General features: G+C 37.9%; 1 protein-coding gene and 1 pseudogene across 3 annotated transcripts in view; one reads left to right on the top strand and one right to left on the bottom strand.

Moving 5' to 3' along the window:
- Positions 1-8,263, bottom strand: part of LOC150022129 (targeting protein for Xklp2 pseudogene) — an 86,692-nt pseudogene extending 78,429 nt beyond the window's left edge.
- Positions 1-18,134, top strand: part of KCNH7 (potassium voltage-gated channel subfamily H member 7) — a 516,764-nt gene that overhangs the window by 311,937 nt on the left and 186,693 nt on the right. The window lies entirely within an intron of this gene.

Here is an 18,134-nt window from a genome sequence, read left to right as displayed (position 1 = left end):
TCTCTGAATTTAAAACTCCCAAGTGTCTCTCTCTGTGTCTCTCTCTGCCTCTGTCTCTGTCTCTGTTTCTCTCTCTCTCTCCCTACCCTTGTTCCTCGTTCTCTTTGCTTTCTTTCTTCTAAGATGCAAGGGTCCTTCTTTTGCCTCTGTAACTTGTTTCCTGAGCCCATCCAACCCAGCTGGCTCACTTTTTGTGATGTTCTAAATAAATTTTTGCTTCAGGGGGTGGACAAAAACTCATAAGTGATAATGTTAGGCTCACCCGAGTAATCTCCCTTTCTTAAAGTCCAATCTGCCATGACATAAACTAATTGTGAAAGTCAAGTTTATCATATTCACTGTGGCTAGCATTATGAAGGTTGTGTACATCAAAGGTAGGAAATTTGAGGGCTCATCTCAGTATTATGCCTTGTAAATACTCTTACCAATTCCCATACCTGATTGTTCCTATGCTATTTTTTTCTTATTTTTGAATCAGCTCCTTTATCTTTGCAAAACACCATCCAAAGCAGAATATCATTCCACTTTAAAACCTTTTAAAATCTCTGATAAATATCTGTCAAATTTTTAAAAGTCTAAAGGAATTTATTTAAATAAACAGGATACTTAGAACCAGACAGACCTGAATAGGAGTCCGGATTCTACTTCTTCATAGCTTTGACCAGTTAGCGATGTACTTATGGAGCCCTTTTAGTCTGTTTCCTTCTGCAAAATGAAGACAATAATACCTACCTCTAGAACACTGTCAGTATTTAATGGGTATGTTAAACTTCTTACCACAATGCTAGGTCAAGAGTGGTCAGCTAACAATTTCACTCTCTTTCTTTGTTTTATTTAACTTTGCTTCTGCTTGATTTTTATTTAAAATAAAAAATCTCCAAGAGGTGAAACAGACCAGATTTTGCCTTACAGAAAAATGTTACCTTTCCACCAACACGTTATTCTTAGCAGGGTTTTATTATCCTACAACCCATTGCCACTGGCAACAGCTTGCCTGGTATGGAAGTACTCTTCTCATATGCTGATCCCTCTCAAATGCTTATTATGAGAATACATTGACCAAAACATTTACCATTAATATAACAAATTACATATTTTGAATGTCAGCACCACAAGTTGAGTACTTTAAATATTAATCACGGGAGTTGGTTTATTTCTATTGTTTTTGTATAATACATTTAATGCATTTTACTTATATTGTGTGGTTCTAGAACTCTTCAATATCTATTAGAGTGATTTTTAGCTCTTTCTTTTTCTCCACTGAGTATACCTTCAATGATCGAATTTGTTCCCCAGTTAATCACTTTTTGTTTTTATGATATCTTCCAATAACTCATTTAACTCAATTGCTTAGAAATTCTTTGCAAGAGTCCTTCAAATTATTTTTGGCTTAATTTTTTAAGCTTGACTTTTGACTCTCACTAAGTTCCCTGATTCTCTTTCACAAAATGTCTTCATTTAAAAAAAAAATTAATTTATTTGTTTTCTTCGTTCAAATGTGTGGTTTTGCTACTTAGTCATACAGGACTTCTGGTCAAGTTATTTTCTTGGAAATACATTGTGGTGCTTTTAAATGACTTCAATGTTCCCCTAGGATATTAGTTATTACTCTGAAAAAGTTTTCAAATATTCTGTCAGTTTTTTTCTGTATTTTTGTTTTCTTTTCGAGCATTCACTCTCCTTCTAATGGATATTTTTCATCTCCCTCACTTTCACTAAACTGTGGAATTCTATCATGCTATTACCAGTTCGTAATTTGCCATTCTTCTGACTACTGCTCAGAACTAAATCTGTTACATTTCATTCCTCTTGACGTTCCAAATGAATTTAATCTTGGAGTGTCATTTATCTTATCCAAATACCTAATGCCCACATTTTGTCTTTATTAAGATTTCTGCCAATCTACATGGGGACAAATGGAGTGCTATATTATTATTATCTGGCCTAATTTTTAAAATTATTTTTGTCTAATATATCCAACTGATTCTCATTATCCTTGTTCTTTTCCCTACATCTCTACTTTTTGACTATGACATGCCTGTATACCAAGTGTTCACTTACTGTCTTTGTCCAATGATATTTTTATCCTGTATGAATTAGTAACCAAAAATTTTTGGAACACACAAATTAGGTAATTTGATAAGAGTTAATAAAAGAATAATTTACAAAAGTGCAAGTAGCAATTGCAAGAAGCAAAAGGAAATGTTGCAGTCCCAGGCTTAGCAGGAGTGGAAATAGCTGGAAGGGGCTAACAGAGAAACTGATGACTACCAGATCCTGAGACAGAGCTATTTGCTGAGGGCTGACAGAATGATGAAATTGAGTAAGGGATTATTCAGGACTCTGCAGCCCAGTAGGGCTGGAGTTTAGGGGGAAAATGCTGCATCACTCTAATACATCCCTACAGTTTCTTGCCAGGTATCCCCACTGACTAAAACAGAAGTGGAAGCCAGAGAATAATAGAGTCCTTTTAGCATCTTCTCTCCATTTTTAGCAGGAACAGAAGGATAGAGAGTGAGCCTGAAAAGACAAACTGAAGAAATCCGGAAGAAATATCAACACTACTTACACCCTTATCTCAACGCCTTTCTAGAGAGGGTGTGGCTTAGGAGAAGCATATGACTTATTTTCCCTCCAGCTAAGTTCTGAAATACCATTCACTGTCTATATATATTGCCAAGCAATCTACATCACTTTGGCTTCTGAAAAGATTTTGGAAATATTTATGCATTCTACAATTAAGATACAACTTGAGGTTACCTCTCTGGGAAGCTTTCCATAAAATCACATGGAGACGCTTTGAAATGCTGATTGTTTTTCATGTGCACCTCTTAGAAGGAGCAGTATTTTAAAGACTATCAGTGAAATATCAGTCTGTTCCTGTAAGTCAAAACTTTTGTACAGGGACTTGTTACTATGGCTTTTCAGTGATGTTAGTAGACCAAACATTGGCTCTTTTCTTGTTCATGTTAGTGTTAATCCTATAAAACATTGCCTATTTTCTTTTCCCCCGGATATTTACAGTAGTGAAAGGAAAAAATCTAGGAAATTAATTATTTTCATCTTAAAACTTAATCTCTTTCTTCTGAAATATAATACCTGCTGGATAAATTTTGCTTGTAGTTTTATAATGTCTGTTTCAAATCTCACCAGTATGTTCAATCTAACACTTTTTCCAGTTGTTTTTTATAATTTGTGGAGTGATAAAATTCTCTATTGCCATGAAAATGTCTCTCTCATTGACTCATCATAATGCCTAAAATTTCCATATGTAGAGAAACTTGGCTGATATAGGACTTTATCTCCAGAAACTCCCTATCAAGTGCGCTTGGATTAACTCAGAGAAGTAACATCACTGAGCAGCCTCAAAGTCATCAGGCAAAGAGTAATTGGCATATAGATGGAGGTTTTAGTCTAACAAGTTAAGACTTAAACCTTAGCTAATGGAATTAAACCCAGCTTTTATACCCAACATATTTTACCCATATGGTCATAGGTAAAAGCAAACAAACCTGGAGTTTATCTGCCAATTTTTTTCAAACACAAAGACCAATATTTATTTTCGTACCTAAAAATTAAACCCCTTGTATCTGTGTCAAAAAGTGTTTAGGCAAGACATTTAGATAAATATTTGGACTGATAAATTTTCATAAGGTATTAGACCCAGGAGAAGTTTAGAACTAAAGGCAAGGTAGAGGCAAGGCCTGAGAAGGCAACTGTATAATTAAAGACAAGTAGGACTAGCAATACAGCATGTGGGTGGGCAGTTAGATGCTCACAAGAAAAATGGGTAAATTACAAGCACATTTTGCCCTCTTTCCTTAACTTAAATGATATCTGGCTTTATCTTTAGGCCAATGACTGGCTATAGAACTTAAAATTATTCTTTGATAATTCCTTTGTGATAATAATAGTTAATATTCTTTTCAATGTGCAAGGCAATATTTTAAGCTTTTTGTAGATATTGTTGGGTCATTTAATCCTCACACTAACTCCCTGAAGTGGGTAACATCATCATCCCTATTCTAAAGATGGGGAAATTAAGTCTCAGAACAGTTAAGTAACTTATTTTGAGATCAAACACTGGAAAGCGGCAAATCCAGGAATTAACCCCTGACAATCTGATTCCAAGTCTTTATGCTTAACAACCTCTCACAGACACAGAAAGCATGTCCTGCCCCTCATATAAACATACATTTCTGTGTGCACAAATTGGATCATCCCCATCTCCCATTTTTCTCTGTGGTCTCAGCATTCAGTTAGACCATAGCAGTCTCTACCGTTGCCTTGAAACATCATTAGGCTAGGACATAAGCCCTAGGTCAAACACAAAAGCAACAATAAATGTGTTTTGGGTGAATTTGAAGTAAAACATCTCTCTCTTGCTGTGCAACTGTATCTGGAAAAATATATCCAGGGCAAGATGTGTCATTGCAAAGCAACCCCTGCCATTCAGCCGTCTGCTGCAGGCTCATGCCTTCAGCGGCTTTTGTGAGCAGGGAACATCTGTAGTAGCCACATGCCCCAGAACCTGGTGTCAAAGCTGGGGAGAGGATGTCTCCCCACTAACAGTGCCCACGGGGGAGCAAAAGCCCTGTCACCACTCATTTCTAGGACATCTTACCTGCTCCTTCTACTAGTCAAAAAATAATAACCTAGGTATTTAAAAACAAAAATGAAAATCCCAAGTTATAACAGTCAAACAAGATAAAAAATTTTGTGAAAAGAAGGGAGAGCTAAGCTACCTATAGAAATACATTTAATTTTATGTTTTCCTGCTTCTACCACTTTTGTCCCAGGCAGAACTATAGAGCCTAATTTTTACCCCATCAAAGTTTGCCTCATTGTAGAGGATTCAAGAGGGGGCTCAGGCCATTTCAATGATTTTATTTTGTTTTAAAATGTGTTTTGTGTGAGTGTGTGTGTGTTGAATGAAGTAGAGGGTATCATTAGGAATTCTGAACATGTGTGCCGAAGTCAAACCCTGGAAGAATATAAAGCTCTGTGTGATGGGGGTCATTTGTATCACCTGTAAGTAAGTAGAAATAAAAGCATCATTATGTTGTGTGAAGACCATGGCATGTGTTCGGTCATTCCGACTGGAATCCTGACTATCCATATGACTTGGGGGAAGTTCATTGTTCTTTCCATGTCTCAGGAATCTCTTCTCTGAAATAAGAATATTTAGTGTTTGTACACCATTATGGGTCTATGAGGATTAAATATGATAAAGCATGTATAGGATGCAACATAATAACAGGCACATAGCAATTGTTCAATAAAAGTTAGCTATTTGTTTTTGTTGTTATAAAAGTCAGAAATACTGGACATGAAAGTAATTAAATTGGTTGTCCCAGAAGAGGCCATATGTCACTCACTTTGCCCTGGAGTTACCAAGTGTCTTCTTTGCTCATAGTTTTTCCTCAACCTGCCATGGCTCCTCTACCAATTTCTATCTATCACAGTCACTGGGGACCAAGATTAAATGATGTTTTCTCATGAAACCTTGTGTATTCCTGAGTAGAATGACTTGTTCTCTTCTCAAACACTCCAGCACATCCTCATGAGTTTTTCTTTTCTTCTTTCTTTCTTTTTTTTTTTTTTAAAGAAAGGTCCCTGTTTTATTCATGATTGTAAGCCCTACAATTTTAGGTCCAGTACCTTATAACACCAGAGTTATCTAACATATTTATGTTAAATTTTATTGATTTAAAATATACTTTACTCATTCTAAGATATACAACAAGCTCACATTATTCATAATTTTTGTTCTGCTCCAAAGTTGTATAGTGGGAGCAAAAACTGTATAATTCCTTTCAGCAATCATGAATACACCATGAATAGAGCATACCACACATATCATCATGGAGAGCCTTATTATCAATGACATCAAACAGTGGCAACAAGTCTCTCTTTAACACAGAAATCCATCTTAAGAATGCAGGTTACCAGCCACCATGATCACAAATGCTAATTGATTGTCCACTGCCCCCACCACCCATGGACAGCTTTTCATAAACCATCTCACTCTGTCGGGGAGAAGTCAAAGGAGTCATTATTAATTCAACAAATATTTGTTTCCTTTATGTGTGGAGGCCTGTGTGCATAGATTGATAATATCTTTCTCACCTCTGGAGAGCTTACAATCTAGTTATAAATGTGCTTTAAATGAAATATTGTCTCTACTCTGTTATTCTGAAAACCTTGGGATGAATTCTGGACGTGGTTTATGAGTAAAAATGAAGTCTCTTGTGTTTACTTTTCTTATCAGGAGGAGAGTAATATCAGTTAAACATAATCAAACAGCTAAAAAATGTCAGATAAACAGAATTTTTAATCTTTATTTTTATCCCAGAAGTTTCTTCTAGTCCTGTTCAAGGACTCCATGATGGAGCCCTGCTATTCTTTAGGTCACAACTAGCTCAACAGTGATACTGGTATCAGCAGACAATTACTTACAAGAAGTGAATTGAGAGATATCTGGAAGGTCTTACCCACACAACAAGATATTCATTCTGAATAGAGCAGTGGCCCCCAAACTTTATGGCACTGGGGACCGGTTTTGTGGAAGGCAATTTTTGTGCACTTTACTTCTATTATTATTACATTGTAATATATAATGAAATAATTATACAACTCACCATAATGCACAATCAGTGGGAATGCTGAGCTTGTTTTCCTGCAACCAGACAGTCCCACCTGGGGGTGATGGGAGACAGTGACACTGAAGTGTGTTGTCTATGTCCAGTCTACTCCGTAATCTCGTTTTGGTTGCTGTCACTGCAGAAAACCCTGCTTCACAAAGATAGGATGTGGGAAATGGAAGCATGCTTTTCAGAGATTTTTGTGGCAATCTCAGGATATCCCGCCTTGACTTGAATCCAGAATGTATGGAGATTTGAAGTTGTCTCAAACATACTTTAAGGCCACTGTCATTTGCAATTGATCTCAAGCAGCTGATTCTCTTCTAGCACAAAGTAGATTCACCTGGCTTATTCACGAATGGGTCGCAGACCCATTTCTTCCCAGTTCAGGGGTCTTCTGTGGTTGGGAAGTAATGCTCGAACTCCTTTGAAAGCTGAGCTAGGTGGTCTTGTACCAGCTGGGAGAAAGAAGGCCCTGGCTCAGTCCCTTTCAAAGTCTCTGCTAATGTTTGAAACATGTCAGAAACCCCAGTGTTCACTCATCGCCCACATAATTCCAGTTTGGCTTTGAATGCAGCCACTTTATCTGCTGACTTGAACACAGTTGTCATTCTCCCCTGAAGTGACAGATTGAGTTCATTGAGCAGGTTGAATATGTTACACAAGTAAGCAGGTTTTGTGACCCATTCTGTGTCACTGAAATATGCTGCCAGTGGTGACTGTTTTTCTAAATGAAGTCTCTGGAATGGCTCTTATAACTCAAAAACTCTGGCTAGTGATCTACCGTTAGAAAGCCATCTCACTTCTGTGTATAAGAGAAGATGTATGTGCTCTGCGTCCATCTCCTCACAGAGCTGAATAAACAGACATGAGTTCAGGGCATATACTTTAATGTAGTTGATAATTTTAATCACATTCTGCAAAACATTGTTAAGTTCAGGTGACATTTTGTGGGTAGCCAGCATTTCTCTATGGATAACACAGTGCGTAGACTCCCTTCAGAAGTGACCTCTTTGACCTGAGTAGTGAAACCAGAAAGCCATCCAGGCATGGCAGCCACTCCATCTGTGCATATACTGACACAAAATGACCAATTCAGTTTTCCCGATATGTAATCAAAGACTTGAATAGTTCTGCAGCTGTGGTGTTGGTTGGCAACAAAAGTGCACATATCTTCATGCACATCCTCCTGAAAAACATACCACAGAAAAGTAAGCACTGTTGCCTTGTTGTCAACATCAGAAGGCTCCTCAACCTGGATTGTGTACCACAGTGACTCATTAATCCTCTGACAATTTTACCTCCATATCCTCTGCTTTTTCATCAATTTGTCTAGTTATTCTGCCAGCCGAAAGAGGAACACATGCCACCTTTGGAACTGCAGTCTCTCCTAAGAGTTCACAGCAAATGTCCTTAGCAGCCGGCAGGATCAACTCTTCACCAACAGTAAAGGGCTTCCTGGCTTTAGCAATGTGGTGAGCCACTAAGAATGATTCTCTCAGTGCAGATACATCTGATGAAGTGGTGGCCTTCAATAATTGCTTCTGTTTTTTGTGTTCACATTTTCTTTTGAAAAATCCTAAAGGCTTGCTTTTTATTGCAGGGTGCTTGGTCTCCATGTGGTGAAACAGTTTTGAAGGTTTCATGACTTCATTGGATAGCTGGTTGCCACATATTATGCAAAGTGGGTTTGGAGAATGTGAATCACTTGTTGTATTGAATCTGTAATTCAAGTAGGACTCTTGGCATTTTATTTTAAATGCAGCCTTCTTTTTGTTGGCAGCCTTAGAGTCTTCTGCTGTCTCATCATTGGGCCTTTCCCCCCTTTTAAAAGAACTCTCCAGCAACATTTATTTTTTACTCATTTTGGTGAGGGTTAGCATGTGGGCTCACCAAAATTGTGATTAAGACAAATGCACAGTGCGGGAAGGAGGCGTAGATGAAAGTGGTAAATAAAATAATGGGCGAGCCATACGCAGACTAAAATAAGTGTCAGGTTCTGACTTAAAGCCTGCCACCAGATGCAGCTTAATAGTCACTTGCCACTCACTGGTAGGGTTTTGCTGTGAGTACAAGCAATTGATTTATTATGGTCTCTGTGCAGCCAAACCTCTCTGATAACGTTAATCTGTATTTGCAGCTGCTCCCCAGCACTAATATCACTGCCTCAGGGCCACCTCAGATCATCAGGCATTAGATTCTCATAAGGAGCACACGACGTACGTAGGTCCCTCACATGTGCAGTTCACAGTAGAGTTAGTGCTCCTATGAGAATCTAATGCCACCACTATTCTGACACGAGGTGGCACTCAGGCAGTAATGTGAGGGCGCAATGGGGAGCAGCTATAAATATATTGCTCATCTGCTGCTCACCTCCTGCTATGCGGCCCAGTTCCTAACAGCCCATGGACCCATATCAGTTTGTGGTCTGGGAGTTAGGGACCCCTGGAATAGAGGACACATTAGAACTCATTTTAGAATTGTTGCTGTTTTTCACTATTCTCCTTTAAAAAATTCTCTTAAGAGTGGTTATCTATTATATCATTATGAGAAATTAACATATCTCATGATCCTCCTTTTTAGTAAGAGAGTTCATAATATTTCATCTTGGAGACCTGGAGAGAGCAGAGTAATATGGAAGAAGCATGGAAACAAAGAAATTAAAGGAAACATTAGATGCAGAAAAGTCAAGTACAAATTTTGCTAGTTTCTCACTTGACTTCCAGACTTGGCTGCAATCCTTCAGGACTGGTAGCTTTCTCCTTCTAAGATGTATTACAGTCCCCTTTGCTGTTTAATAGGCTTTTCTTCTTACTGTTTAATTGAATTTCATTGGTTTCATATTTGTTTGGATATAATTTATATATTTCTTTTTTATTTATAAAATTATAAGAAGTATAAACCTATGAAATTTATACTGAGTTCAACAATTCCACTTTCTGGGGGAATATCATCATTAAAATAATTAAATTCAACAGAAAGGATTTCTGAGAATTTTTTTCCTTTAAGTGAAATAGATACATTACTCAGGTTTGATACAGTGAATTCCTTATGATGGGGACTTAGGTTGTTTTCTGTTACTTTACTAATACAAAAAAAATGTGCCATTAGTCTCCTTTCTGAAATATCTTTGTGTGTTTGAGTAGACTTAAAGGCTTTTTCATTCAAGATCAACAACACTACCTCTTTGGAAGTGGAGGGTGGGAAAGAGGGAGAAGAGTTAGCAAACATGCAAGAAAAATGGCCAACATGTGTTGGTGCAAGGTGACATTGACTTAATTTTTAACACCCGTATCTGACACATGTTGAAACAGGTTTTTGGTTACTGATTTTCTTACTAACTCTGTTGATTAGAGAATTTGAGGTTTCTATCAGAATTGCATTGTGGAAAGAGATTGTTCTGAGAAACATATTAATATTTGGTTTGCATCAAAGAAAAAATGCTGTCTCTCTAAAGAGGCCTTTGTATCCTAAGATTGCCATATTTTTTGTGCTTCTAGGGCAGGCCTCTAATGGTATTTTTTAATCTTCAAAAAGTGTCACCTCAATCCCGGTCTACTAGAAAGAAATGAACTAAAAACTCCCAGGCATTCACTAAGGCAATCAGCTCAGAGAAGAATAACCTTCACTTGGTGCCCAAAATACAAAAAAGGAGTGCAGCTTGCAGTTCCAAGAATGGAAACTGCATGGAGAGACTTGAGAGTTAACTGGTACCTCTAAAAATTCACCAACAATAGGCAAAAATAACAGCTCATATTATTGAGTTTTGCTCCATGGGTCTCTCTTAGATAATAAAGGCTCTGGTAACTTCCCGTAGTAAAAAAATGTCTCAGTTCTAAAATTACAATTCCCAACCTGTTTCAGGCCAGAATGCAATGGGGAGCCAGCTTCAACCTGCTACCATTTACCTTCTTCTCACACTGTGATTGCCAGTTGCTCCCTTCAAGGTAGAAAGTGAGAAGGAATAAAGGTTATGGAGCGGGAAAGTTCTTACCTGGCTGGTCTGTTTGCCCCTTCTAGGTCTTGCAGGTGGTCAGAGCTGATACTGTTTCTCCTGGACACTTGGGTGGGCTTTTTAGAGGCTTTGCTGCCATTCTTCCACTCCTCCCTGAATGCCCCACTGCTATCCCTCCAACTGCAGCAGGCACATTTCAAAGGTCTTGAAATGGACCTTTAAAGTCTCCTCACCAGGTCTGGCCTTGGAAAGTGGCAGCTTCTAAGGCCAGGAAGGAAGGAAACTCACAACAATGAGCCTTTGCTCTCCAGGGCAATGTCTTCCCTAATCAATTCATACCACTCTCCTCTTCACTCCCAGGCTATTTTACAACCTTGATATAAAGGTTCTGTAACTATTGCCTATGTAAATATGGATTTGTGGGGTGTAAGGGAGTCATTTTCACTTTAGTTAACTGACATATTATATTAGAATATCATATCAGTGAAAACTGAGATAGGGAGCATCTCATTCCATATTTTTGTACACAGGTATTAGCTCATTTGGATTCCAAAACAGTTCTATAAAATAGGGATTATACCCATTGTACAGACAGGTAAACTGGGATGTATGTATTAGATTTAGTAAATTACCTGAGGTTTACTCAGCAAGTAAAGGAGAGAAGCAAAATTCAGATTTAGAGTTCATTTGGAGAGCTGTTACTCTCCAACAATAGACTAAACACTATTATCTACAAATACTGTGTACATAGAAAATAAGTTAACACTGAAGTGAGTTGCACTTGGTCAAGGGAACAAAACATAAAATTGCCATGTCTTAAAATAGAGTTAAACTCTTATTGAGTCTTACTAACTTGTAGGACTTTATGCAATAAAAAATTTAGGATAAAATAATTTGAAAAATTAATATATTTATATATTAATATGCTACAATATCTCTCAGCTATATATCCAAAATCGGATCTCCTCTGAGTCTTCAGCTATCTCCTCAGGTTTCTGTACACCTTTTCCATAAAACACCTTAAAAGAATTTTCTATAATTATGTACACTTCTACTCCCATTTACTCCTGAATACACTCCAAATAGTTTCATAGATGTTAATATAGCAAAGTATCTCTTGAAGAGGTTATCTGTGATTCCATAGTCTTTTCTCAGTACTCATGCCTGTCAGCTAGATGTGTGCAGTTGATCATGCTCTCCATTTGCAATACTTCCTTCTCTTAGCCCCCACTACACTACATTCTTGATTTTTCTCCCACCTCCCTCTTCCTCCACAGTTTTCGCCAGTTCTTCTTCATCTTCCTTTCTTTGATGTTGCAATGACTCTGCTCTCAAGCCCCAGGCTTCTCTGTTGATATTCATTCCCTAGATGCCCTCATCCAGTCCCTAATAGCTCTCTGGCTTGGACCAATCTCTGGGCTGAACTATAATGTCTTATATCCAATTGCCGTCTGGACATCTCCACTTGGATATCTAATAAGCAATCTCAAAGTTAACATACCCCCAAAATATAGATTTACCCAACCCCCAAAACCACCTCCTCTTACAATCTTTCCCATTTTATAAATGGCATCTGCATTTCTTCCAGTTCCTCAAGCCCAAAATTTGGACAAGTCTGTAATCCTTCTCATTCTCTCACATGGCATTCAATGTATCTGCAAATTTTATAAACTCTACCTACCTTCACAACAGCTCAAACAGACTCCTACTCACCACCTTTGGTGACACCACCCTACTTCACACCACTCTCATCACTTGTTAGTCCTACTGTTATATTTTCCTGACTGGTCTTTCTGCTTTCATCCTGGTCTTACCTACAAGCTAATCTTCATGTAGAAGTCAGTTTTAAGTCGAATCATGCCAACCTCCACAGAAACCCTCTAAAGTCTTTCTGTCCAAATTCAGAGGAAATTCCCAAATCCATACATTAAGCTTACACACAGCACAGCTCACTCCTTCTCCTTTGACCTCATCCTCTGTCTTCTCCATCCCAACCACAACCACCACACCATACCAATCCCACTGGCTCCCACTCTGCTCCTTGAGCTTACAATCCTGCTTCTACCTAAAGGCCTTTAACTTGCAGGTTTGTCTACCAGGTGGACTCTTTACCCACCAAATCACACAGCTCACTACATCACATCCTTTATGTCCTTGTTTACATGTTATTTGATAGAAGCATTCTCTTACCACTTATTACCTATCACCTTATTTTGCTTTCTCTTTTTTCATTGTAATTCATTTTACTTGATGTAGTAAACACTTATGTGGTTACGAATTACATATCCCCTAGTAGAATATAAGTTCCATAAGTGATTTGGTTTTTTACTGCTTCCCTTCTCATCAGCACCTGAAAACCCAGAACAGTGCTTAACCCAACATTCGGTGTTCAATTAACTGATTTTGGGAGACATAAGGAAGCACTGTAAGTACAAAGACCAAAATAAAACATCTTTAAAGCAGCTCAAAGAGAAGAGTCCTGGCATTTTATTTTTAAATGCAGCTGGGAGTATTTATTAATAAAGAAGTAATTATTCTGATCATTCAGAGTTTGCTTGCTCTCTGAGTACAGTTAAAAATTAACACTGTAGACCCTGGCTGGTGTGGCTCAGTGGATTGAGCATTGGCCTGCGAACCAATTGTCGCTGGTTCGATTTCCAGTCAGGGCACATGACTAGGTTGCACATCAGGTCTCCAGTTGGGCACTCAAGTGATAGGCAACCACACAGTGATGTTTCTCTCCCTTTCTTTCTCCTTTCCCCTCTCTCTAAAAATAAACAAACAAATAAATAAATTATTTTTTAAAAAATTAACACTATAGACATTTTATTAAAATGGTCACTGTTCCTCCTAACCACCCTTTCCCACTCTGAGAAAGTTTTCACTTAGGAAACAACATGGAAATGAACCTCATTCTAACTAATATTAGTATAATTGCATGTCTAATCTAAAAATTATCAGATAATGTTATCATGAATAAACTTGTTAATAAACATTAATTTCATCTGAATACAAAGTTCATTTTAATAGGGACTGAACTTTTTATTTCTAGATTTCTTTAGTTCTCTTATTTATGCATTATTGAATATGACTATTTTTTCTTCATTGCTAGGTTAGTATTGGCTGGATTATGTTTCCATGCCTTTTGCTCCCAATGTTGCATTCAAGAAAAACATTTAGAAACACAATGTAGTGATTTCTTAGGATAATGTTACTTTACAAAGTAGTATCTTAAAAGAATTTAAAATTTGTAGAATTATGCAAGCTAAAATGTTTTTCCCTATAAAGTATATTTAATTCTTCTTCTCTTCATAATTTCATATACTTCTGTTCAATATCTTCTTTCCAGGAGGCTACAAAAGATTGATAGAAACATTAAATCCAAAAGCTAAAAGAAAGAAAAAAAGGTAAATGTGAGTCTTAAGTTGACTTTAGAGAAAAAATATTGCTTAATAGAAACATGCAGGAAACAATGATAGTGGACAGTAAATCCCAGATCAATTATACTTATTAAACCTGCTTTGGAGTCAATACAAATAGATGAACTGTTTTTCTTAATAAAGCACTGTAATTTTATGATTTTAGCACTAGACAATGAAATTACAAGAATTAATATTGAGAGAAATGATTTTCCCCCTATTACTGAAAGCAAAATTACTCTGCTCTATTATAAACCTGTTAGATCTCTATCTTGATATTTTTTATTTATTGACTTCTCAGAAATCCATGCTATATGTTTTCTTATATTATTAGTATTATACCTCAAATGTTGAAAGATTTTTAAACTACTAAGTAACAAATCTGCAAATTCACAATCATATTCTAAATGATCCAGGATATGTTATTTTGTGTTAAAAATCAATATGTATTTTGGTTCATTAGCAAAATACATAATGACTATTTCTAGCATCTCCACAGATTCTCTATTTAACCAATTTGTATTGTGATGCCTGGCCTGAAGCATTTCTAATTTTAGTTCTAATGGAACAGTCTTAAATTGCTTATTTTCTGTTTACTAAAATGATCCTGCTTGTTGCCATGGAAACTGTGACAAGTGTTCTAGCTAACTATTTTATTAAATAAATTAAAGATGGGCTGAATACTCTGAAGGTGCAGTATGTCGTTCTTAAAACACACTTTCCAAGATCATTGAAACAATGGACATATTTGTAGAAAATATGAAATTAACTACATATAAGGTCTTCTACATTTCAAATTTGGGAGACTATCCACATTTCAAAATCTGAATAATAATTAGTACATATGTGTCTCCAACTTACAAAGTCTATGTTTTGAAAAAGAAAGCAATTGGGCTGAACATTGTCTCTGGGAGTTTAGTGACTTCTGTTAGGTTCCTTGACTGCCCCAGAGACCCAGACAAAGGGCCCACCCTCAGTGGAAGTGGTTCAGGGAAGAGATATATAAATGGTGTCCAGGCAGAATACAAGTGGCATTAAACAGGGGCAAGTTTAGAACACACCCAGAGGTATGAACAGTGTTGCAAGAGCCACTGGGGATCTTCCAGGTGCCGTAGGGCCTAGAATCAGCCAGGAACCATTACCACTCTCAGAGAGGCTGCCCTCCAGGACCTGAGGTCAGGGCAAGGTTGGGCGTACTGCCTGTTTCACCCTCCCACCCTTTTATCTCTTGCCAATGCTTCCCATTAGCCAAATCCTCCCAGAACCCAGAGGCAAAAGAGCTAGGGTCATGCAGGCCATAGAATTCAGCTGCTTTGGGGACTTGGGTAAGGCAAGGAAAAGCAGAGGATGGATGGGGAGAGGGTGGCAAGAAACTTCTATTTGTGACAACATGTATGAATCTTGAGAATATCATGCTAAGGGAAATAAGTCAGGAAAAGTCAAGAACTATATGATTCCACTCATCTGGGATGTAAAACTGAAAGCCTCAAGTGAACAAACAAGCCAAACAAAATCTCATAGACACAAACAAGAGTATGATGGTTACCAGAGGAGAAGGGGGTGTAGGGGTGGTAAAGAGTAAAGGGAGCCAAACATATAGTGACAGAAGAAGATTTGACTTTGGGTGGTGAACACAGTGCAAAATAGATATGATGTATTATAAAATTGTACACTTGAAAACTATATAAATATATTAACCAATGTCACCCCAGTAAATTTAATTAATAATGTAAAAAAAATTAAAAACAATTTTTTTTAAGTATATTTTATTGATTATATTGTTACAATAGTTCCAATTTTTTTTCCCCTTTGCTCCCCTCCGCCCAGCACCCCCCTTCCCCAACAATCCCCTCTCCAAGTCCATGCCCATGGGTCATACATACAAGCTCTCCCGCCTCACTCTTTCATATATTCTTCTTCTTCTTTTTTTAAAGTTAATTAATTAATTAGTTAAATATTTTAACAATAAAAAATAACAATTCCTCCCTCTCAGACTTAAGACCCTTTACAATCTTATAAAGGACAATGGATGAAGGTCTCGAGCTCCTCTAGCTGCTTCAAGCTGGACATGGTCGTCGTCCTACCTACCCGTGGGTCAAGAAATCCCTAATAAGAGTGGGGATGTGGAGGGGAGGGTGGCCTTCCCACAAGGGGAAGGATCGTGCAGACTCCAGGTTGGTTGGCTGTCTCTGGACAACGGCATGCTTGGTTTGACAGGCTGGCATCCTTGTTGTATTCTGGGGGCAACAGGGTTAAAGGACATCATTTAATCCGTAACCACTAGATGACAAAAGACAGGTATTAATTTTTCAATGTCCCACATTAGGGAAAAGAAGGGCTTCTTTGGAGGAAGGTGTGCCAGGTACATCTCACCTGTCCAAAACCCTTTTGCCCATTATACTTATTTTGGACTGAGGGAAATATTTTAGGTTTCCCCCATCTCAGGCCTCTGGGCTTTTTCTGTCCAAGCCATTAGGATAGAAAAGAGAAACCAGTTTTAAAGTGAAGCCCACAGACCACCCCGTTCTTCACCAACCCAGCCACTTAGTTCAGCCAAACCATTGAGTCTCAGGAGGCAGCAATGCAGACAGGATTAAGTGAGGCCTATGCATACAGATAATCACTCAGGTAATGAGATTGTAGGCTTATGCCCTTTGAAAACAGAAAACACATGTTAATTTATGTAACATAACCCACATACAAGTCTCTAAATCTGTAGGACTGTCTTATCGGAAGGAAAATCCTTGTCCTTCTAATATTCACTGAACTTGCATTTCTATTCTTTATATTTTTATTCCCCCCCCCACTAAAAAATTTTCTGTTTGTTTGTTTTTCCACTACAGTTGTCTCACTTTTTTTCCCCCTCTTGCTTCCCTGCACCCTGCCCCCTCCCCACAGTCAGTCCCCACCCAGTTGTCCATGTCCATGGGTCATTCATACATGTTCTTTGACTAGACCCTTCCCCTTCTTACCCCTTCTCTCCCTCCCATCTCCCCCTTTGTTACTGTTAGTTTATTCCTTGTTTACATACCTCTGGTTCAATTTTGCTCATTTGTTTGTGTTGTTCATTAGTTTCCTGTAACAGGTGACAGCATAAGGTAATTTTCTTTTGTTGCCTGGCTTATTTCGCTAAGCATAATTCTCTCTAGTTCCAATCATGTTGTTGCAAATGGTAGAAGTTCCTTCTTTCTTTCAGTACTTATTCATTGTCATTTTCCCCCTTTGTACTCGTGTTCCTCTCTGTCTCTCTGTTTCTTCATCTTCTTAAAGCAGACCCTTTAGCATCTCTTGCAATGCTGGTTTGGTGGAGATGTATTCTTTTAGCCTTCTTTTGTCTTGGAAACTCCTTATTTCACCTTCCATTTTGAATGAAAGCCTTGCTGGGTAGAGTATTCTTGGTTGTAGGCCTTTGTTTTTCATTGCTTGGAATATTTTTTGCCATTCCCTTCTGGCTTGTAGTGTTTCTGCTGAGAAATCTGATGATAGCCTTATTGGAGCTCCCTTGTATGTTATTAGTTGTTTCTCTCTTGCTGCTTTTAGGATTCTCTCTTTGTCTTTGAATGTTGGCATTTTAATTATGATGTGTCTTGAAGTGGGCCTGTTGGGGTTCATCTTCATTGGGACCCTCTGTGCTTCCTGGACTTGCGTGACTCTTTCTCTCGTCATGTTAGGAAAGTTTTCTGTCATTAGTTTTTCAAAGAGGTTTTCTATCCCTTGCTCTTCTTCTTCTCCTTCTGGAATTCCTATGATACGGATATTATTACGTTTCATGTTGTCCTGCAGCTGTCTTAGAACCTCTTCAGTCTTGTTCAGTCTTTTTTCATTTTGTTGCATTGTCTGGGAGTTTTTGTGTAGGTTGTCCTCCAGCTCGCTGATCCGATCTTCTGCTTCCTCTAGCCTGCTTTTAATTCCTTCTACTGTGTTCTTCAATTCAGAGATCGTATTTTTCATTTCCTCCTGGCTCTTATTGATAGCTTCTATGTCCTTTTTCATGCTCACGTAATTTTCTGTGAGTTCCTTGTAGTTTTTCTGGAGTTCTTTGAAGTTTCCGCTGAGCTCATTCAGCTTCTCCATAATCCATGTTTTGAATTCCATATCTGATAGTTCGCTCCCCTC

Source organism: Furipterus horrens, unplaced genomic scaffold (assembly GCF_987537825.1).
Source record: "Furipterus horrens unplaced genomic scaffold, mFurHor1.1.pri manual_scaffold_1, whole genome shotgun sequence".
Lineage (NCBI taxonomy): Eukaryota > Metazoa > Chordata > Mammalia > Chiroptera > Furipteridae > Furipterus > Furipterus horrens.
The sequence above is the reverse complement of the archived record's forward strand: the minus strand, read 5'-3'. Positions and strand labels throughout refer to the sequence as shown.